Source organism: Corvus brachyrhynchos, unplaced genomic scaffold (assembly GCF_000691975.1).
Source record: "Corvus brachyrhynchos isolate BGI_N302 unplaced genomic scaffold, ASM69197v1 scaffold10, whole genome shotgun sequence".
In the NCBI taxonomy this organism is placed as follows: Eukaryota; Metazoa; Chordata; class Aves; order Passeriformes; family Corvidae; genus Corvus; species Corvus brachyrhynchos.
In genome coordinates this window covers 5084541-5106905 of record NW_008236180.1, presented here as the reverse complement: position 1 = coordinate 5106905, position 22365 = coordinate 5084541, and the positions used below count along the sequence as shown (strand labels likewise).

General features: G+C 46.2%; 3 long non-coding RNA genes across 4 annotated transcripts in view; 1 reads left to right on the top strand and 2 right to left on the bottom strand.

Moving 5' to 3' along the window:
• Positions 1-454: 454 nt before the first annotated feature.
• On the bottom strand, positions 455-4182 carry LOC108446728. The gene is made up of 2 exons (XR_001862028.1): positions 3897-4182; positions 455-3790 (listed from the first exon to the last, which is right to left on the bottom strand). It is a non-coding gene; the product is annotated as an uncharacterized LOC108446728 (long non-coding RNA).
• Positions 4183-4205: 23 nt separating this feature from the next.
• Positions 4206-10496, top strand: LOC108446733. The gene is made up of 2 exons (XR_001862031.1): positions 4206-5752; positions 7643-10496. It is a non-coding gene; the product is annotated as an uncharacterized LOC108446733 (long non-coding RNA).
• A 1980-nt stretch (positions 10497-12476) lies between these two features.
• LOC108446730 overlaps positions 12477-22365 on the bottom strand; it is a 33064-nt gene continuing 23175 nt past the window's right edge. For both annotated transcript variants that reach the window (XR_001862029.1, XR_001862030.1), the window contains exons 2-3: positions 22176-22365; positions 12477-13614 (exon numbers count right to left, since the gene is read on the bottom strand). The exon at positions 22176-22365 is cut by the window's right edge and continues 1549 nt beyond it. This is a non-coding gene — a long non-coding RNA (uncharacterized LOC108446730). The remainder of the gene's footprint in view (positions 13615-22175) is intronic.

The following is a 22365-nucleotide window of genomic DNA, read 5'->3' as shown; positions in this document are numbered from 1 at the left end:
GATTTGGTGCATCCCTCTCCCTTTTCTAATCCATCATTTCCACGCCTGTTTTTCACAAATTACTTTTGCCCAGCATTGGCCCTGATGGCAGCTGAATGCAAATGCTTCTCTGCAGCCAAGGGCCTCCATTCTATGGATTGTCAACGTGCAACTTGGGTTGAAACCGCATCTCCTCGAGGCTTCGGAGCTGCTGTGAAGCACCAAAGCACCACAGAAACTCAACCCCACTGTTGCCAACAACACCACTCCACTGCCCAAATCAGCCCTGACACAGTGTTGAAATTGTTTATAAAACGAGTAATCAAGCTGCTAATATCTGCAAGCACCATTTTGGAAAAAAAGAAAAAGATAATAGAGCAACCATCAGGGAGTACAGTTAATGTATAAAACAATTACTGTAGTCAGATGCTTAAGCAAGAGCCATAGTGGCAACAAAGGCATTACTGTACAGAGCAGCAGTGTACAATACAGAGGAGATTTTATTTGTGATGCCAGGATGGAAAAGAAAAACTCTAAGAGGAAGCTGAGACATTTATCACCAAATTTTCACCAGCAGCCTCTTTCCTTGGCGTGAAACCTGCTAACACACGTGTGCACGCACACACATATATCTGCACACAAATACAGCTTTAACTTAGTATTACTTCTTGTAGAAATTAATACAATTATTTAACGCACACTTATTTGCTGCCAACTAGCTCATGTCAGCAGCCATATCTCTTTTAAATGCTATATTATACAATAGTAGCAGTTTCAAATCCTAACAGCAGTAATCAGCCAGGAGAGCTTTGGTTCAAGTGGGCCTTTTAAACAAAAGCTTCCCTGTCCCATTTTTGATAAGGATCTGACTGCTAATCTTCTATTTTGCAGCCAGACAGGGTCTTGGGCACGGCTCTTCCCTCCTTGTGAGACTCTTGCAGGGAACAATAAGAATATTGATTTTTGTTTTTAGACTCGTAACACCACAGTGATTTTTCCCCACTATATTTTCTCCAGCATTCAGTGGGTTTTGCTCAGCTTTAATTGCTACAAAGCTCTCCTATTTTCTGTTGTTAGCACTAAATCCGTGCCCTGGTCTCCGCCACACGGCAGCGGTTGGGACATTTTATTGTCTCTTTAATCCCAAATCTTCTGCTGTGCATCTTCCTCTGCAAGCAGGAAAAACTGCCTGAAGAACCCCAAAGTACAGACAAAAACCATCAAGGATATAAAGAAAAGTGCTGGCTGGGATATCCTGGTTAAATATCTGTGGAGCAGGAGCTGTTTGCTGGGAGAGGGGTGCTGGGAAGGAATTTTGCTGGTTTTAGTTTAAGGATGAAAGTGAGAGTGGAATTACCTAAAACAGCTTAACTGGAGTGCCTTGGGTTTATTCAGAAAAGTTTCTGTCTATGCAGCCAATGTTGTCACCAATAATTTTTTTCTTAAACCTCTCCTTTTAGATATCCCAATTTTCCATTAATGAAATATTTTTCCCTGTAGTGAACACCTTTTTAATGTGTACAGGATATTTTAGTGCTTTCCCTGCCTTCAATTTCAAAAAGTTAATAAACAGTCAAAATTCAAAATACTTTTATCCACTTTAACAACAACATAATCACTCTAGTTTTGGGTTTATGCTATAATCTGCATATTAGTAGAACTCAAAGCCAGCAAAACTGTATCTCCATTTAAATAAATGAAGAGATTGATGCACTTTGCAATTCCTTCTGGTTGAATTGTAGATGGAGCAAAGACAAAAACCAATACTCAGGTCATCAAGAACTTTACATTAAAACTTGGTTTCACATTGTTCCAAATTCTAACTACTTTTAACCCAAATTTTAAACAGAAAAAATGCACTCATTTCTAAGAATAAGGTTAATGAAAATCAGAAAGTTTAGTCCAGCAAATAACTATTTTTGGAGCCTGTCTCATAGCACTTTCTGGGTATTTTCCCCTCACATTGGGATTTGCAAAGGGCTGTGTCCTCTTCCCCATGAACTTTGCATTTATCCATTCCTTTAGTGCTCTCTGGCTCCTGTGGGAAATCTCTTTAGTGCTGGAAATCCTGAGGTTAACTAGCTGCAATTGATATTTATTTTTTAAAAGCATTGGCTGGTCTGGAGGCTGAGCAAGGGTGAGTTTCTCATCCAGGAGATCCAGGGATTTACCTGGGGGAACAAAATCAGCCGAGCCCAAAGGGTCCCATCCATCCCTGGGTGATTCACCAGGATCATTTGATGCATCAGGGATGCAGGAGACCTCATCCCCTCACCCCAGTGTCCTTCACTGCACTGACCGGCAAGTCCTGGTTGCTATTATTTAGGATTTTTAAATTCTATCGCTTGCCTTTTTTACGGCCAGGCAGTCACCTGTCAGCATCAATTACGGGAGTTAATATTGACGTCCTCTTAAAAGAGGTTTAAATATTAAAGTGAAAAGGGACTTGCTCTGGGCTTCATCACTTTGTGGTGCTCGTCAATAAAACCTGAACTTGCAGAACAGTTGTCACAGCGATTTTTTATGTCTCGCGCTGACGCGATGCCTGAGTGGCAAACGTCGCTGGAATCTTTCAAATGAGCAAACTGCACTTATTAATTATGGTAATAATGACGACTTCACAGAGCTGCTCTGAGGGACACGATAGCTGAAACTTGCTCCCTGCAAAAGGGGCAGCACAGGAGCTGTTGTCTTTGTCGTTTTTAGAGGCTTTAATGCAGGAAAAAATCATCCTCTGCTTCTGGGGAAACAACCGTTCACACACACAAACCCCAACCCTCAAAATGCATATCTTTATTTTAACCACCATGGTATTTATTGATTTCCCCTGCAATTATGCAGTGCTGTATTTATTTGCAGCAGGGCTCTGCTGTGCCATATATTAAACCTCCCTTCCTCCAGTGGTGGCTCTTTAGAAAAATGCTTCTGATTTCCCCTCAGAGTATGAGGTCAATAGGCCATAACTTATGATTTTGAACCTATAGCCAGACCTAATTTATGGATCATTTCTGGTTTCTGGTGTTTAACTGTTTCTGGGAGAGGGTTTCATCAGAGAGAAGGAGCAGATCCTTGAGCACAGCTGAGATCCAGACCTATGGACTGTAGGAAAACTCAGGGCAATGCTACAGCTAATTCAGACCTGCTTCTCTATAAATTATGTATAGTTCTTCTGAAAAATGTTTGTATTTCCTAATACAGCACTAGATTGTCTCACTAAAACAAGGGAAATGTTGTTAAGAAAGAAAATTCTCACGTATCAGAAATTAATTTCAATTTGCTAAGCACAGAATGCATTAATTCTCAAATTTTGTTTATCGGGCTAATATTGACAAAATATGGATTTGCTTTTCTGACTCCACAACTTTGGCAATGTTTGCCATGGGCATAAGGTGAAGGTTTTACATTAGAATATGTAAACATTAAAAAGAAATAATCTCCTGGTCTCTGGCACAATCAGGTTTGCGTGTGCTGGGACATCAGGGCGATGCTGCAGTGGGGAGGATCACAACGGGGTGGGTGAACTGGGGTTCACATGCTGTTTGCTCTGACTCCAGCTGGCTCAGGGAGCTCAGGAAAGGGCTGATCCCCAATTCCAGCAGATTTTGGATCAGGCACAGAGAAAGCTGGGTGCATAAATGGGGCCAGCACAGGCTGCCTGTACAGAGGGAGCTGTCCAGGCTGGGGCCGTGGCACTCTGCACGCATCAGTTCATTTTTGACTTAACTGCATGAGCAGCTCCTGGGAGTGATCCCCTTGTGCTTTCCATCACCAAAACCATCTGCTAGAGTTGTGCCTGGAATCGCCTGGTCCTCTGGAGGCAGCAGGGAGGGGGAAAAAAAAAAAAAGAAAAGGCAAAGTGAAATCCTTCCCTGGAAAGAAGAAGTAAAATAATTAATTAAATAAATAAAAGGTTTAACCTGTTTGATCCCGAATGAAGTTTTTGCAGCCCCAGAGCAGGTCAGAGGGGGCTCGGTTGGATTCATCCTTCAAGAGCTCGCTGATGGTACCGGGTGCCCGGAGGTTTGCCAGGTGCCTGGAGAGCGTGTGGAACATGCCAGGGAACAAATAAATGGTGGAGTCAAAAGCTCCTGATGAGGGTCGGATGTGAACCGGTGCCAGGCGCACTCAGCAGCCGCTCTGCAGCCCCGGCTGCGTCAGCACCGAGCTTGCCACGACAACCCTCAGCTCTGCACAGCCAGGCACGTGGGAGCTCAGGAAACCCGGCAGGAAAAATGCCATGGGAAGTGCGGGCTGGGGGCTGAGCTGCTCCTCTCACCCCTGGCTGCACACACGGAGCGAGTGCGTGAGTGCTCATACCCACGGCAGGCTCTGCCCCTGCAGCGGCACCCAGGCACCACGGGGTGACTTGGAAACGAACCCACAGCCTTTAATTCTGGATTTATGGCTGCGACTGATCCTAAGCTAACCTTTTGCCATTACAGTGCCTGAATGCAACTTTGGGGATTAATAAATGGGAAAAGTCGAGACCTTAACTGTCAGGAATATAGTAGATGTGCCCGGCACTAAAACCAACAGCCATAAACCATGGAGGAGCTCACTTCACCTAAAGGAAAACCAGCTTCCTGGTGGATAGGGTTAACAGCATCCAGCCACAGTGCCAAGAGACACAGCCGTGGCTCCAGGCTCCAGCATCTGCCTTGCAGGAGCCCAAGGAGTTAAACCCAAGCAAACCTCCTCATGCGTTTTATGTCACAACTCCCCCTTTTTTGTCTGTGTGTGTGTGTGACCAAGCCAAGTTCTTTTTTAGCTCTACCCTTTTGAAAACTGCTGGTTACAGATAAATTAAAATGCCAGAACTGAAATTGCCCACGTTAGCCCCTAAGGGAGCCTGCACTGTCATCTTTCATTAGATGCTGATAGACCAAAAGCCCAAGGCAAAGTGAAAGCTGGTTCCTAAGAAAGGGCTGGGAGCCAGGAGCTGCATCTCTCTGCTGTAATCTTGCATCTCTGTCCTTTTAAGTTTAAGCTGAGCAATGCTTTCTTGGACATGTCTGTTTTCATACTGCAAATTTCAGTCTTAAAATCAGCAGCAAATATGAACAGGGTAATCCACAGAGTCCTAAATTGTCAAGACAAGCCAGTGCATTTTCTCAGAGCAATCTGATGGTTTTGTCTGGTGTCAGCCCTTACATCCTCCAGTGCAGATGATATGTTTGGACGGTTTAATAAAGAGCCGTTTAGAAATGTGACTCTTATTAAATAATAGAACCACAGAATCTTTCAGTGACAAAGCTGGTATTTTCCCCCATGCTTCTCCCATCCCTTTTCAGGAGGGGTAGTGTCTTAGTGGGCTTTCTGGGGTGCAACACAGAGGTGAAGTGGTCTAGTCTCAAAAAAAATCAAAGTCTGCAATTATGCCTGCACAAGGAGCTTAATAAACCATAAAGGCCAGTGGCCTTCCAGCATCCTTTCACTTCGTGTTTGCATTAGAGACGTGCTATGACTTAGAAAAACGGGACTTGTCCAGGGTGTGCACAGGCACTGGGCAGTGGGCAGAAGCATCCAAAAGGAGAAACAGCCCAAATCCAATCCCTTATGAGCAACTGCAACTGCATTTTGCTGTTGTGCCCAAAGGATAAAAGCTTCCTCATTTTCCCAGGGGCAGTGAATGGATGAGGATGCTCTTGGACACCACCCTTGTGCCACCTTATCCTTACAAAATCCTGCTGAGGGAATCAAACTGGGAAGCCATACTGGGGTGCCCAGCAGCTGTAACCTTTGGATTTCCAGCCACCGTGAAGTTCAATAGCAGGTAGCTGAATATGGTGTGTTTCAAGGCATGCAAAAGTGTTGAAAGCCTGGAGAAGCCGGCTCAGTTGGTTTTGCTCATCTGTCGCTCTAGGCAGTGAAATAATTTACTCCATTTCCATCCACCTTCTTCTCTTTATTTGTATTGAGTTATGATGGGGAAACGAGCTGCCTTAGATGTTGCTTACTTTCCTGGAGTCAGCAAGGCTTTAGTTTTCAGACCATTATATCTCTGTGCTCCTAATCTCAGTGGGTTTTTTTTTTTTCCCTAGCTGCTCCTGAATTAATTTTTATTCTGTGTATACAATACAAAGCAAACATCCACCCAGCAAAGTCCAGCTTTTCTCTCTGTGGCAGGCAGGACACCTCACCGCATGACACCCGCAGTTGATTGAGTGGAGGAAACCAGGACACAAAGTAAAGAAAACTGCAAAATATATTGTTCCAAAAGTTATTGGGCAAGGCCGTGGGGAATGAGTTTCCATTGCACTACAACTCCAGGGGAGGCAATAATAATGAGCTGCACTTAGCAAAAGTAAATACCTCCATGGAGGTGCACAGGGCTTGGGCTGCTGCACTGTGTCAGCGCTGTGAGCTGGACCCCTCATGATTGTGAAGGGAGGGGAACGATTTTGGCTCTATTTCTGGTGAGTTTCTGCTGTATGAGAGCACTTCAGTGGAAGGCATTGTGGTAGGGATGGTATGAGAGGTCTTAACGAGGACAAACATTCCCGCAATGCAATAATTTGGCATTTAAATTATAAATTTTCTTTCTGCATCCTGAAGACTTTCTCCAATATACAAGGAGAAAGGTACTGCCATGGGCTTCATGGACAGCACTGCCATGGCTCTGCCTGCCCAATTTCACTCCTCCTCGCTTTTTAAATAAATGTATACTCGTATGCTGCAGATCAAGTCTGTTGCCAGGGGCTCTCATTTGAGATAAAGCAGGGGATTAATTTCGCATACATGATCCAAATAAAATCAGAAGAGTGAAAAGAAGCAGATCAGACTTTGGGTCTCATTATGGTCACTTCTCCTGACTGCATAATTTTGGTCTTCATCTGGAGAGGTGGTGAAGGGTGTATGTGCACCCAGCAAGCCTTTGGGATGCCCAGCAAGGATGCAGCCCCATTTCCTTGCCTGGGTCCTCTGACCCTCCGGCATCCACTGTACATGGAAAGGCCATGGCATTAGACCAGCCAAGCCTCCAGGACTTTCCAACAGGTGCCTGGGAAATGCCACCAGGCAGTGATGGTCCTGACAAGGTGCACGTCAGGGTGCAGAGGTGGGTGCTCCAAAGAACCCTCTTTGGCCGTGGAGCAAAGCTGTGGGGTTGCCAGAGGGCAAATTTGGTCTAAAATCAGAAACACCATTTAGTTTCCTGCCTTATAAAAGAGGGTAATCACACTCCCTTTACATGGGTATCATGCTGTTTAATTAGTAAATGATTAATTTGCTAATGATTTCCCTGGCATGGAAAGCGCTACTGAACAGCTTCTTTTCCCAGCCATGGCAATCTGTGGCAGAAGGGAGGGACATCTGCACCTTCTCAGGCCTGTTTGGTTACTCCCCCATTCCTCCACTGCTCTGCCCAGATCTCTGCACTGGGTAGATGCAGCTCTGGGACCCCATTCCTGCAGCACGTCTGCAGTGAGGCAGGAAAGTTCTTTGTGAGCTGAGCCACAACATTGCTCTCCAGCAAGCAAAAAGAAATGTTTTCTCAGAGATGGACAAGAGCTGGGAACTGAGGACCATCTCTTCTGGCAGCCCCCCTTGTGCCTTGCTCAGAGCCACCTGCAGAAGAGACACGTTTGCATGGCAAACTCAGACATAAAACATGTTGTTCTGCTCTGTAAACACTCAAATGTCTCAAATTCTGTTTTATTCACAGTTTCAGCAAACGAGATTATCGGTGAAAGGAGAAGGAAGCAGAAGTGAATTGCAGCCTTGCTTAGGAAAAGGGAGAGAGACTAATTTAAGCCAATTTCTCCAATCAAGAAGAAAGGCTGTTTGAAAAACAGATCAAAACGAGAGTGGTTTCCTTGCAGAAGGAGTTTATCAGAATGGCATTTTCCACAAAAAGGGCTTGAGATGGACCTTGAGAAGGCTGGGGCTGATCCTCAGAGCAGTTTGCACCTTTGCAGCACACTCTGCAGCGTTCCCATTCCCTGGTGTGGCTGTTTCTCCACGTTCCTCTGGCTCCCAGGGGGTTATTCTGCCACAGAGACAGATAAAAAGCCCCAGAAAGTCTTCCCTTTTCCTGCTCCAAAGCTTCCCTGACCAAGATGAATATGTACCCTGGCCTCTGGGAGCACCCCAGGTTTCAAGCAGAGACAGGGCTCATGCCTGTCCTCTGCTGTGGGTCCTGCCCTTTTAATTCTTGTGAGCAGCTTATCTGCCTTTCCTTTATGTCAATTCTCTCCTTCCTTCCTCAGGATTTTCTCCTTACCCTCATCTTCCTGCCATCCTTTTCCCCAGCCCAGCTAAGCCTCCCTTGGGAGGGGCTGCCCCTTTTACAGCTTTTTGCCTGAAGCCACGTATCTCCTAAGCAAGTGCTTTTTTGAGGGCTCTTGACATTAAAAACTCCAGTTTTGAAGCTTAATGGGGAAGTATAACTGTGACATCAGCATTGTGGCACCAGGAAAAAACCCACTGCAAATGTGAGCAGAGCTGGACCCTGCGCATCTTGAGTGGCTTCCTGTTCCTTAGGAAAGCTTGGCACAAAAATGCACTGCCTTTTGTGTGCAAAGCCATGCACTCAGCCCTGCAAACTGGTGAGATCGGCTTAAAAATAACGATGTTTTAAAATAGAGTAAAATGCATTTTGGGCAACTTTCATATGCTCCTTGGCTTTGGAGTCGTTTTTGGTTTGGCCCTGGGGACCACTTCAATCCCATTTCCAAGTTCTTCTCTGTACCCTGAAGGGCCAGACATCTACTTGAAGAAATCAAATCAAATCTGAGATTGCCTGAAACCCCACAAAAATACTGATGCTTTTAAAACCAAACAAAATCTTCACTCCAAATGGAAGCTGGGTCCAGCCTGACAACAGAAATCACAAGTTGGCACTGCAGCCCTCCCAGCGAGGCATCCTGGCTGATTAGTGCTGCTGCCTCATTAACATGCATACCGTAATCTCATTTGCTCCAGGACTGCTTTGATGTTAATTCCAGCGTTTTGGTGCAGTGTGGTGCTGCACTCTGTGTTTCCAGGCTAGCATTCCTCTCTTCTGCAGCCCAAGCCTTTTCTTTTTTGTGAGTCTGTCCTTGCTGTGGCCACTAAAGCACTGGCCACCTTCATCCTCCCAGCCCTGTGGCTCTGCCCCGCACTTTCCAGCCTGGCCCCATACGGGTTGTGCTCTGCTTTCCATATCATTTTCTCTCCCTGTAATTTTCCAGCCATTTTTTCATGTATTTTTTCAAACTAAGAGCACCTTTTCCCCAACCCCTGTAACTCCTAGATAGGATATTCAACCATGACAGTTGTCCAGTTCGGGAACAAGAAGCCATTAAATGCTCTGAGCAGTAAATCCCACTGACCCCAAAGAGAAAATAAATGCACTGGTGCAGGATGGACAAGGCATAAGCAGATGTCCAGTGAGGTGGGGGACCAAAGTTTAATGGTCATTACAGGGAGCTGAGCTATCAAGAGAGCCAGACACCCTGCCAGGGTCGTCTGGGGCTGGGCTAGAAGTTTTGTTCAGAGCAAGATGGAGACTTCACCTCTCCACAAAATCAATCATTTTCACACTTCTCCAATGTGGATTCCAGATATCCTGGGTATTTTTGATGGTGAGGGCTCAGAGCTGCCTCAAAACATGGGCAGGGCCAGAAAAATGAGGCTGCTTTATTGTCTGGGAGATCAATGGCTTTAATAATTAGCATCTTACTTACACATGATTTCTATACTCAATTTGAATCTTAATTAGAGATGGAGAGGGGGATTTAGAAATCCTGGTGTAGCTCACGAGTGTCTCCCGCCTCCTTGGAGGAGGAGACCCTGTGGTGAGACCTGTGACAAGCCTGCTGCAGCGTCAGGGACCTCATCCTGCTGCTTCCTGGGGAGCACCCAGTCCCTCTGGAGAGGACATTGGAGCCAAGTCCCACAGCCAAGTCCTGTACACCCACAGAGCCCCAAAGCATAGCTCCAGCCTGCAAAGGGGAACACACCAGAGCTTGAGGCTGAGGCTAAGGGTGCTGCTCAGTCCTGAAGCTGCTCTGGATGGGGCTGAGGCTGAGGCTGAGGATGCTGCTCAAACCCAGAACTGTTCCAGATGGGGCTGGTGATGCTACTCAGCCCCAGCATCTGCCCAAAGTGCTCCGCAGCTGTAAAAATCCGCTGCAGTTTAGGACCAAGAAAGGGATGGAGGGGCCGTCAGTGCAGGCAGGCAGCTTTAAAGCTCAGCCTACATATCTTTACACAAGGACATGCATTAAAAAAATGCGAGGCATTTGAAGCCCACCATTTTAATTAAACTGATTTAACATCCGAGCTTGTGAGGGGCGCAGGGCTGGCAAGCACAAAGAAGCTGCACAATCACTTTGGCTCCATTGTTGACAGGCTTTTGCTCTCTGTTTGTACAATAACCTATTGAACTTTTCCAGACTGTAATTCAATACAGAATAGATCCTTGCAGGAGGCTTTTTTGGCAGGGAGCACTGAAGGCCTTGAATCAATTTCACTTTTCCAGCGTGGTTGTTTAATGTATTGATACCAGCTGGAAAAAAAAAAAAAAAAAGGAAAAATAAAAAGGAATCAATGTTACTTTTATTTGTCCTGAGCTGAAGCCTTTTGGTTCTGTTCTTTGTGACACTGATACCATGCAGCGTGTGGCTATTGTCCCACCTTCGCCAGGAAAAGCAAAGGCTGTTAACGTGAAACAAGGCGGGTTTTTTGTCCGTAATACTTCCCGCTTTTGCAAAGGCTTAAAAGGTTTCGTAGGAAGAGAAAAGTCCAGCAATCCACCACTGCATGGCTTAGCTGGTTGTTCTGGTGATGCTGAGACAATGCTGCAGAACTGCTGGGACTCTGGGTGCGTGGCCAAGGCAGTGCTCCAGGTCAGGCGTCCCCCATCACTCGGGCTGAGTGATCACTCTGAGCACGGAGCCAGGGTTCCGCCAGCTCCTCTTTGGGGACCTGTTTTAAAAACAGCCCAGGGACCTCCTGCCATGCTCTGGCAGCACAGCTGGATCAGCCCTGTGAGGGACCTGTGCTGCATTGCCAGTGGGACACCTTCACCCTGGGCAGCATCACAGGAGTGTCTGTGCAGCCTTGGAGCGAGTGCCAGGGGAGAGGGAACATCAGCACGGCTCTGGCTGAGCTGGGGGTGGGCTGGCAGCACAGTGCAGCCCATCATCACCCTTCCATGCATCAGGATGAGGGGCGGGCAGGAGCTGGCCGATGCCCACAGTTCGGGTTGCACGGCAGGAGCACGCCGGCTCCGGAGCAGGGGACGCGCAGCGCTCCAGAAGCACTCCCAAAAGACAGGGCTGTTAATTGTTACTTAAGCAATGAAGCTGTTTCAGATTGCCTGGGGTGAAGCAGCGGCGGTGGAAGGTGTCTCACTGCCAGAGTGAGAAGTGGCGTCGTTGGGGCCCCTCTTTACTGGGAAACTTTTACTGGGAGTGTGAAAGCAAGCTGGGGCCACTGGTGTGACCTGCGAGCACCTGGGAGAAAAACCAGAGAATCCAGCCCGAAGTGAGCATGCAGAGGGAAAACAAATCCCTCTGGGCTTGAGCCAAGCTTCCAGGCAAAACCAGGGAGCAGGACTGGGATGACTTAGATCTCCCTGGATTCCCAGGCATCCCTGCTGAGCCACTGTACCTTTTCCAGCCCCAGAAGAGGCACCTTTCCCTGCCTTCCTCCCATCTCAGCCCTCCCCAGTCCATGCTTCCTGCGAGGCTCTGGCCTCCACCCCGTGTGACACAGATGTCTGTTCACCAGCAGAAGATTACACGTATGAACACACATGTAGAGGGAGGGGATCTGCTTGCTGACCATTACCAGTTTTCCTCGGAAAAGGAAAGGCTGGATTTCGCAAACCCTGAGTGATGTTAGAGCACACTGATTTACACTCTCAGGGGTTTTTTTCTGTTAGGATTTACCCCAAATGAAGAGGAGACTGATACTGCAGCAGTTAACTGCAGGAAACAGGAGGAGTGTTTTGAGTGGAGTTTCACTTGCTGAAGATCTGCCCTGAAGAGTTAGTCTTGGGTTTAGAAGGCAGATGCTGGAGGGCCAGACAGAGCTTTCTGCCCTGCAAGTTACCAGGGGTAGAGAGGGTAAAACACATCCCTAAAATAAATTTGTGTGCATGGCAAGGTGTCTGTTCCTCCCCCTGATTAGAAATTCAAGCTGTCTGATATTACTGTAGCGAGTCCTGACGAACGGAACTGGGAAACACAGTCACTGCTTATAATGAGGTGCTGCAGTGTAAACCTAATCTTCATTTAGAGCAATTTCTGAAAGACAAAGACCTACAAATCAAAGCCCCACGTCCCAAAACTTAGCTGGGAAGGGGAAATAAATGGCAGGGGAGCGGCTGAGCAGGTGGAGGCCGCCTTGCAGGAGCATCCCTGGGCAGGATGGGGCCGGGAGGATGAAATGTGAGGAGCATCACAGCCCCCCCGGCTCACTCTGCCATGCACACGCGATGCACGCCTGACCCTCAGCATCCTCTCGCTCCCCTTCCTCCCCCCTCCACTTATAAATCAGAGCAGAATTAATTCAGGCGCCGCGTTTTATTTGATAAACGTCAAAATATGTAAATACCGGGCTCTCTTCCTACAGTCGCTAAAACAAATGGAAAACACATTTATTAGCATAGAGATGAGTTTAATCAAATCAGCGGCGAGTACAAATTAGCCACAGGAAACGTAATGAGCTGGGAATTAATTAGCAGCATAATGGTAATAACTTTGCCTGCTGATTACCTTGCGGCCATGGCTCTCCCCCAGGGCTTTCCATGGGTTCTCCAACAGCTGATCTTTTCTGTTGCAGGAGCCCCTGAACTGGAACAGCATGGCCGACAGCTCCCGTGCAACAGACTGGAAGAGGGGAGGGAGACCGAGGGAGGGAGGGGGAAAAAAGCCAAGTGAAAGATCCACCGCCTTCACCTTCCTTCCTTTGCCCATCGCTCTCCCGGTTTGTTCTGCCAGGCTGAGCGCTCCCTGCGCTGCGTGGGGATGCCCTCATGGGTGGTGGGCTGGGTGAGATATCTGGGTCACCTTCCCCACGTGAATGTTCCCTCCTGGGCCAAGCACATGGCACACTTCAGAGCAGCCACCTGCACCCCGGGCTTATTCCAGTTCACCCTGCTGCAGGGTGGGTAATGCTGCATCTGACTTGTCCAAAAATAAATACCCAGGCGGTTCCGGAGAGAGGCTGAAGTTGCCTCGGGAAGGGCAGGAGCAGGCTGACCCCGGAGGCTCAGCTGGCTGTTTTGAGGAGCTGATGTTGCATGAGAAAGGGACAATTGGTGCTCCAGGGGCTTTGTAAAGTGCTGGGCTTGTAAATTAACTGTTTGACACCAACAGTGATGGAGAACAGTGGGGGGCAGGGGACGCATGGAAGGAAGGGGCAGTTTCTCTTGATTTATTTGTATTCCTCCTGCAATGCCTCTCCTCCTAACACCTGAGCAGTCCAAAACAACTTGCATAGAGCCTTCCGGTGCCGGAGCTAAAAGCACTTCATAAGCCTTAATGAATCAAGCTGTGCAACAGCCCTGCGAGGAATTATTATTCCCAATGGTGCGGGAAGGTAAAGGGAAAAATGCTCATGTTTGGGGGCCTCCATTTGGATGCTCCAGTCCATCCTCGTGCACCTCCTCACAGCAGCCTCCCAGGCAAGTGACTGAGGCAAAACCTGAGAAGTTAAAAAAAAATAAATCTAAGTTAAAAAAATAAGCCAGACTGGGAAACACAGTGATTTCTGGATGGTGAAAAGTGGGAATCCTGCTTCCAGGTCTCTGGTACCTGCAGAGCCTCTGTCTTGTCCTTAAGCATAAAGAAGCTCCACATTCAGCTCTGCTCTTTGAAGCTGAGACTAATTTCTCCTGCTTAGGGATCCAAGTAAAATCCAGAACGGACCTCTGGATGCAAAAATAAGCAAGTAGGCATACAAATTCCAGCTTGGACACCCAAGATAAAGTTTTCCAAAGCCCTCTGTACTGCTTCCCCCAAACTTTTCTGGTAATAGGTATTCACCACTACCTTCAATTACAACATCAGACCATTGCTTCTACCAACATCTCCCTGACAACTTTGATCAAACCTGCAGCACTGCAAACAGTGCTGATGGCAATGCCTCACCTCAGCAAGCTGACTGGAAGAAGAGTTTGACAGCTGTCCCTGGAAAATCTCACAGGTCCCTCCAAAATGAAGTCAGAGGAGAGCAAATGAGTCCTGCTGTGCTCTGGATCAGACCTGCTTTCATGCAGGGACTGAAATGGATATTTAAAAGTCCCAAGATATGGCAATAATCTGGAATTCAGTCTCCATGGGATGTTTGGTGATGTGTGAACTTTTGTGGGAGCATTTGCTCCTCTGGAGAAGCAGACACAGAATTTCAACAGAGCAACTCTTTAGAGCCTGATCTGCAGAGGTGCATGGGGAAGGGATGTTTGCAGAGATCCTTACAGCATTTTTTCAGGATTCCTCCTTCTAGGAGGCAGTGCTGCCTGCCCTGTTAGAGGCTGGACTCAGCCTTCCTGCTGTTTGTTGGGTTTGTACCCCGAGCTGAAGGGTCTTCAAGCCTGATGGGCCCTGTGGGCTGTGCGAGAGCTGCCATCCACTCTCAAAGGCCATCTCTGGGATGTTCCTCTCTGGAGATCCTACCCTGCAGAGTCAGGGCAACATGGGCCTGACCTCAGATGAAAGTTGTATTGCTTCAGTTAAAGATGCTTCATTTTTAACTCCTTTTATTGCCTCTGATTTTTTTTTTTTATCCAAGGGAGCTTGTGCTAGTTGACACAATAGATTAAACCATGAGTTGTAGTAGAAGAATCCTGTGTTTTATTATCAGGGATAAATAATATCTCCCCCAGAGGAAAATGGGAGAACACAAGGTCACCCAGCATGCCCAGAGCGGAGCCTGAATAGAAGCTGTAAGTTGCTCCAGCCTCCTGTGCAGCCTGAGCTTCGTTCTGAAGGCAGAGGGGTTTATTCTTCAAAGTACCACTTTCCTTTGCTACCTGCAGACAAATAGGTTGCTCTAAGATGCGTTCCACGAGCTGATTTTTGATTCATGAAAGCCTGAACCAACACTGATCATAAGAGAATTGACAGTGATCGTAAAATATGAAAGGTTTTTAAGAAGGACTCTACATCATACTGAGGTCTGCAGCAGGATTTCTGCTTCAGAGCCGGAGGGGCCAAATGCATCCCTGGTTTATTGATGAAAACGTGGAAGTGAAAGCAGCAAAAGCAGAATTGTGCCCCTGTATGTTCAAGGCTACCTAATGCCACAGAAGCTTTTAGGAAATCTACCACTTTAAGCATAAACACAAGACAATTTTGTTCTCATGCAATTTTCTTGCCAATGCTTTTTCTTAAAAATCTGTACAGCTGTCATATAAAATATGCCTGGGTTTGTTCTAATTTAGATTACGCATATTTGTCCTCAGTGAATGATTGATTAAGTGCTCTGATCTTGACTGCTATATTAGCAGCAGGGTATCTGTGCAAGAGGATTGGGAAGCTCATTGGATAAATGGTAGAGATGAAATCTTAGCTGTTACAGATCTGGGTTTCTTGTTCACAGCCAAGGCAAATGCTGTCTTCTGTGCAATAACAAACATGCTTTGTAATGTGTTCCAGGATAGTGCTGAGCCTGACTTTGTTTCCTCATGGAGGGGCTTTAAGCTGTCACAATACCGTGGCACCAAACCCTTCGTGTCACAGATCTCACTGCAAAGAGGGTATCTCTGAGTTCACTGGATCAGTTGTGATTTACGCTGATGTAACTCAAAACAAAATGTGTCTCACTGACATCTGCGGAGCTGCTCAGATAAAACCAATACATAAGCAAAATTAGGGGAAAAATAAGATCTTTCTGTGAAACCGAGCTCATTCAAAGCAGCAAGCATGGCTTAGCAGGACTGACCAAAATGGAAAACCTCCTTCAGGGGTTAGCTACCCTGTCAATCTCACTTTACCATCACAGACCCTGAGCTGGGAGCAAATACATTGTTACCTACAGGAGCTGGGAGATATTTTCTTGCTTATTTGTATAATCTTAGGTTCTGTACTTCTTACAGGAAATTATGTCAATTTATGTTTTGTCATCTTTTCATTTGTTCGTGTTTATGAGCTAGAATGGACACAACTAAAGGTACTTGAAAACACCAACTTAAAAAAAAATCCACTTTATTTTTCTTTAATGCATCTTCATTTCTACACTGGTCCATTGCATTGTCTTTGCAACACTGTAGCACTGAGAAGGTGTGGTAACAGAACAGGCAATTATGAAAAGAAAGGAGGATTTTTTTTTTTCTCCTTTTCTCTTTCTGAATCATTTCCCTGACCTTCTTGGAGGTGTAGAGAAAGCTTCCAAAACCATCAGAATAAATAGGTTGTTTACTGTGATGTTTTCAGCCTTGGGAAAAAAAAAAAAAAGAAGAAGATAAAGAATAAAGAAAAGAAAATCCCTATACCCGCTGTCTTCCAAAAGGAGACAGATCAAGTGTGAACTCTAGAGAAAATATTCCAAAATCTGAGCATGATGCTGTCACAGCAAAGCAGAGTAAAACAGAAAAAAGCTAAACAAAAAGTGACCCCAGGGGGACTCAGCACCCTCCTTCTTATCGTGGACTTGGGGGGGAAAAAAAGGGGCAGGTTGCAGAAATACCAAAACAAGGGGATTTATCTTGGCAAAGACTCTGTCCCAGCCTGATTTCCCGTGATTAGGGTATCATGACTGCCGGTGTCTGCACTGATGTGCTCCCAGCCCCTGCACACGCGGGGACAGGATCTCAGGTGACCCCTGAGCGATCCCGGCCGCCCAACGCGAGCCCTTTCCCGGGGAAAACCATGGCCTGCAGCCACGGAGGGAAGTGCTAAGCTGTGTTAATGATGCTGTGTTATCATCAGGCTCTAATGCTGCCTGGGATGGATGTCACCGCTGTGTATGTTCCTGCAGATCAGTTGGTAATTACACTTGGATCCAAAGTAATTACGCTGAGACTTGCACTCCGGTTTAGGAGACAGAAATAACCATGCACTCGCCTGGTCCCACACGTAGCACTTGTGATGTAATTTAATAGCCAGCTACTAACATGAAAGTAAAGAGGCATTTCTCTTGTATTTATGCCCTTTTAAATTAAACATCGGTGTTTTTCCCTGTGAAAGGAGCACTGTGCCACTGGTCTACTTTTCCTGCTCGAGCGCCCTCCTCTTTTCCTGACAAAATGAAATACACCGAAGGAAAATAAATATTTATGAGCTCCTCCTGGGGGGTGATTGTTTTGACGCAGGTCTTGCTTTGGCTTCACTCTCTGCCCTATTTAAAATTTCGTCAGGGAAAAGCTGTCCTTCTAAAGGCTGGAGGAAGATGAGGCATTTGGATGAGTTTTGTGGTCTCTGGGTGGGGAGCAGAGGGACCAACCTTCCTTTTGGAGGTTTTCCAGGTCACATCTGCCAGTGTGTTTCCTCTTTACCCTCCCAACACTAAACACCTGGACAGCTGTAGCACTGCGTTAAGCACCTATTTTTGACGAGGAGCTCAGAGGCGAGGGAGGCAGCCGGGTGCCTGGAGCCCACCTGCAATGAGAACCTTCCCTGTCTGCAGTTCTGTTTCCCAACTGTCCATCAGCAGAACACACAGCTTTTTTCTCATGTAGAATCCTCTTGTGCATTCCCAAATAAGCCAAGACTCTGCAAATATTCCCCTTCCTTCAGGGTGAGGAGCTTACTTTGGTTAGGAAAAGAAAGAGTTTACTGGGATCTCTTTCTTTTGGCAATGTCTGGGTAATCATTGCTCGTGATAATGCCATCCCAGATGTTGAAACATCTCCTGTATTAATTTTACCCAGAAGATAATTTCCCTTAGAAATAATGTGCAAATCCCCTGTTCTAATTTAAGAATTAATTCAGTACACTAAATCTTAGCTCTTCATCCTGGAAATGTTTTGCAGTGTCTGTTAACCCTTTGCAACAACAGCAACCAGCCCAAGTGGGGGATGTAGAGCTGTAACTAAGTCTGTCTCTCATACCAAGCTCTTTTTGAGGCCAGTACACAATATTTTGGAGCCTAGGCATCTAGAGCCTACCTGCTTGAATGATTTCCTTGTCCTCAGAGAATAACAAGCATAGATTAATTTGTTGTTGCAGTTATGGGGGGCAGACACACCAGTGGTCCCACACACCGCACTGCAGTGGTGCCTGGAACTGCCACCTCACCCACCATCAGGGCTTCGACAGATGCTAGGAATGAAAATAGGATGATTCCACATTTAACCAGACATGGAGGAGAAAGAGGAGCTGAATGGTTTGGCTGAACCTGTGTAAGAAATGTATGGGAGAGCTGGGAACACATCACACTTCTTCGGAGTCCTGGATGTGGGTCAGTAGCACCTGACCATCTCTCCCTCCCTGGGTGGGCTCAGGCACGCAGAAGTTCACACCAGTACTACTAGATAAAAGTACTGCTGGTGTGAACTGCTTCATGCCTTTGCTGGGCTTTCTTCATTTAATTTACAACGGAAAGTGTGTCACACTCCAGACCGGGCATTTTCCTGCCCTTCCACATTGTGACAATCCTAAAGCATCACAGCCTTTATACTGAAAGTCTTTGACTGCCATTGAAAAGAGTGAAGAAAATAAAGAGGCCAAATCTCTGAATTTCCCTCTGATATGTGAGATCAGAGTGCAGTCCAGCACACCTTTTGTGGAGCAGGATGCTCCAAAAAACATTTCCTGGTTCCTAGCAGAACAATATAACTTTATCCCATCCCAGTGGTAATACCCAGCAACTGCCTCATGCAACGTGAAGCTGCATTTGGGATTCCACTGGTTTTACTGGGGGTGGTTGTGTTTGCACAAGCAGCACCTCATGCACTTTGCAGAGCAGAGTGCCAGCCAAGGACCTGCTCCAAAGAGGATTCATTCGGAATCAGCTTTGATAATCATCATAAGGTGGTAATAGGTGATTAGAGCCAGGTTATTCCAGCATCTTCACCACCACCCCCTAAACTCCTGGATCCTGTACTGACACTGTGCAGCAACTTGTCGTCAGAGGAGAAGAATGATGCAATCCACTCCCCAAATCCTTTCTCTTTCATTTCAATGAAATAGACTGGGAAAATATTGCTGTGTCCTTGTGGTCCTTAAGCAAAGGAGGCTGCATTTGTGCTACCCTGAATTTCGGCACACTGACAGGCTGGATCTGCTGGCCCAGCAGTCCAAGCATGTTCATTGGTTATTATTCCTCCTGATGAATTCACTTGGGGGATCTGCTCCTTGAATGCAAAGCTCTCAGGTCAGAACAAATGGAAAATGCATTACACAGAGCGTGACATGCTGTGAGTCCCAGAAATGTGTTCAGATACATCCATAGGCAGTGGGATAAAGCTGTTCCTTTATCTCACAGTTGCTGATGGAATCTCCTTCTAGAAACCTGTTTTTGCATCAGCAATGGCTATTTGCAGTGAATTACTGGAGTTTCTTGTATTTATTGCGTATTGAAATATAACAAGCTTAAATTACAGCTTTGTTCTAATTTTGATTAGTGGGGAACATGACAAAAAAGACCCAATATCAAATCTGAAATATTTAGAAAGCCTTTCTCTAAAAAAACGAGAACTTGAAGTGTTTTGATAGGAAAGCTAGCTGCAGTTTTCCAACAAAAATTTTCATGCAACATCTCAGGATCTTGATCCCGAAACGGAACAATTTGTGGTGTCTGAGGCCCTGATCCTGCCACGAAACATGTACTGGCTGGTTCTGTGGGAGTTTTCTCCTTTCTTCAGCAAGGCAGAGACAGAGTTTAGTGTTATTTAGTGAATTGTCACAAGGCAAGACACAGATATTCTCACCCAACCCACTGATCTTTCTAGAAGACTTTATATATCATTTGTTTTGCTGTTTTCATTTGCTTTGCTGCTTTCCTGAGCTACAGGATACTACATTCTCATTCAGGGTGTTCCATATTTATCTTCGAAGGAACAGAACTGTGTTTCCAGACATGTTTTGCAGCTCAGATCAACATGCACAAGTCTTGGTCCCACCATTATTCTCCCAAATGTGCAGGATGTGGGAAGCTGAGGTGTGGATGAGTTGACATAATCAAGGTTCAAGTGGGCAGAAGTTCACTGTTAGTTTGGTGGCCTGGGAGAGGTGTCCTGGTGTCTGCTGGAGGTGGGAGCAGAGGTCCTGTGCAGCAGCAAGGAAGGAAATATCTCAGCAATAAATGATGCCCACTGTCAGCACTGATCATGCCTCTCTGTGAACGCTCAACCCTGGCACCTCTTGCTCCCAGGACCCAGCTCCCAAGCTCAGTGTTTGAGCTGAGGACGGTGAGCATTGGCACAATCGAACATCTTCTTTTCCCTCCCTTCATTTCCCCTCCCACAGGGGAAAAAAACTTGGGTTTAAAGTCTGCTCTTGTTTGATAACTTCCCTTAACTACCAGCTAAATAATACATGAACACTGAGCCTCCATGCTGACTGATGACTCCCTCTCCTGACCCTGTTTTATTTTTATTGCTTGGCTCGGGCCAGTTCCTTCAAGTCCTGAATCATCAGAACAGAGACCTTGAGGTATTCCAGGCAAATCAATCCCTGGCCCATTGACATATTGCTTTAGCTAACCAACCATACAACTTCGCTTTTCCCTGATAATTTCTCAATTAATTGCTTTTCAGCTCTCATTCGTTACAAGGTCAGGCTGTGACTGGACTTGTACATTCCCATCTCTGATAAACTCTCCTGGTCCCCTAATCAGCCACGACTGGGATTTTAGTTCCATTAACTTATTCATCATCCAGACATTTTCATCTTGGGGAGCTTGACTTTTGATTGTATCAGGAGTATCTTCAATTATTTAAGAGGACTTAAAATTGCCTTCTTACCTAAAAGGAAAATGCATTTGGAGCCCTGAAAATTGATCATATTGGACCAGTGTCTTTTGGATGTTCATATGTGCAAGCCCATGTTAAAAAAAAAAACTCCTGCATGGCCAGAACAGAAGAATTTGCTGCTGGTGAACATGTGTGTGCATGAGGCTGACTCTATTAAGATGTCAGCTATAGGGGAATGACAGTGTGCTGATGACTGGTGGCTTACTAATGCTAAATCACGCCTGAGATTCTGTTCTATGATGTCAAACATTGATTCAGTTTCCGTGGGAAGTTATGCAAATGCCAGAGCCCTTCAACGAGATCTGAGACTGAAATTGCAAGCAAAAAAACCCCTAATAATAAAAAAAATTGCTTCCCTTCTCCTGGCAAGAAATCTTTTTGGAAAATCTTGAAGGGAGCTGCTGCAGGAAGGGGGTGCATTTTGAACAGGTCCCCACAGGCAGAAGGGCTCGTAGGACCCTTCTTCAGCTTTGGTGAGAGCTGGGAGCCAAATCCTTCTCTTCTGCTGCATCCTTCTGTCTGGGGCTGTGCTTCACCTTTGCAGCAGCTGGTCCAGTCCAAGGCAGCAACGCACTAGAGCCATTTTCCACAAAATTTGTCTTTCAACAGAAGCAGCAGGCCACGTTACACAACAAGATGCCTCCATCCCAGCTCTTCTCCACGCCCCTCTTCCCACAGTTCACATCCAGGCAAAGCTCCTAAGAGCCTGCAAGATTCTCCCAAGGGCAAAACTGGTGGCAAAACCAGACAAACTGGCATCAGCTGGGAAATGGTGAATTTCTGAGCACAGTGATGGGACAAAGGAGTCTAGAATCCCACCTTGCTCTTTGTACCAGGCTCTGTGGCTTTCTCTTTGACTGAACCCCACCTTCCTAGGGTGGAACTGGGGAACTGTTCTAGATTATCTGAGTGCTTCAGGCTCTGAAGAATATGCAGAGAGAGGTCAAACTGTATTGACAGGCTGTCTAGGAGGAAATGCTGGTTTAATATTGGCAAGAAAAGACTACTGCATATTTAAAAGGAGCCTCTTCTTCCAGGAAATGTGGTCTTGTTTCAGTTCCCTTTCTGCTGAACATGGGTGGTAGCTTTTATCACCCATGATTTCATTGCAGGCCACAGAATGATGGATTTTTCTGGCAGAACTATATGCTCACACTTTTGAGTGCAAATTTTCATAATTCACTTAAAAAGAAAAGCTCACATTATCAGTGAGAAAAGACTAAAAGCACAGAAAATTGAAAAAAAACTGCACCAGAAGTGCCTTGTGATGAAGGAAAGTGCAACAGCAACAACAGTATGAACTCTGGGGTGTTGCTTTGCTTGTTTTTCCCCCCAAACTCCCATAACTCACCCATCCCACTGGAAAAAATACGCCCTTTCTTGACGCATCAGCAAGAAGGGCCTTTCCATGGTCTCTGTCTCTTCCTGTCAATGATGTACCAGAAGGCACCAACACTTGGAGGACGTGAAGAAACATACAGTTCTTTCCCCTCCTGTTGCTAGGATTCACAGCTCTACCCCACGACTTTCCGGGGCTTCAG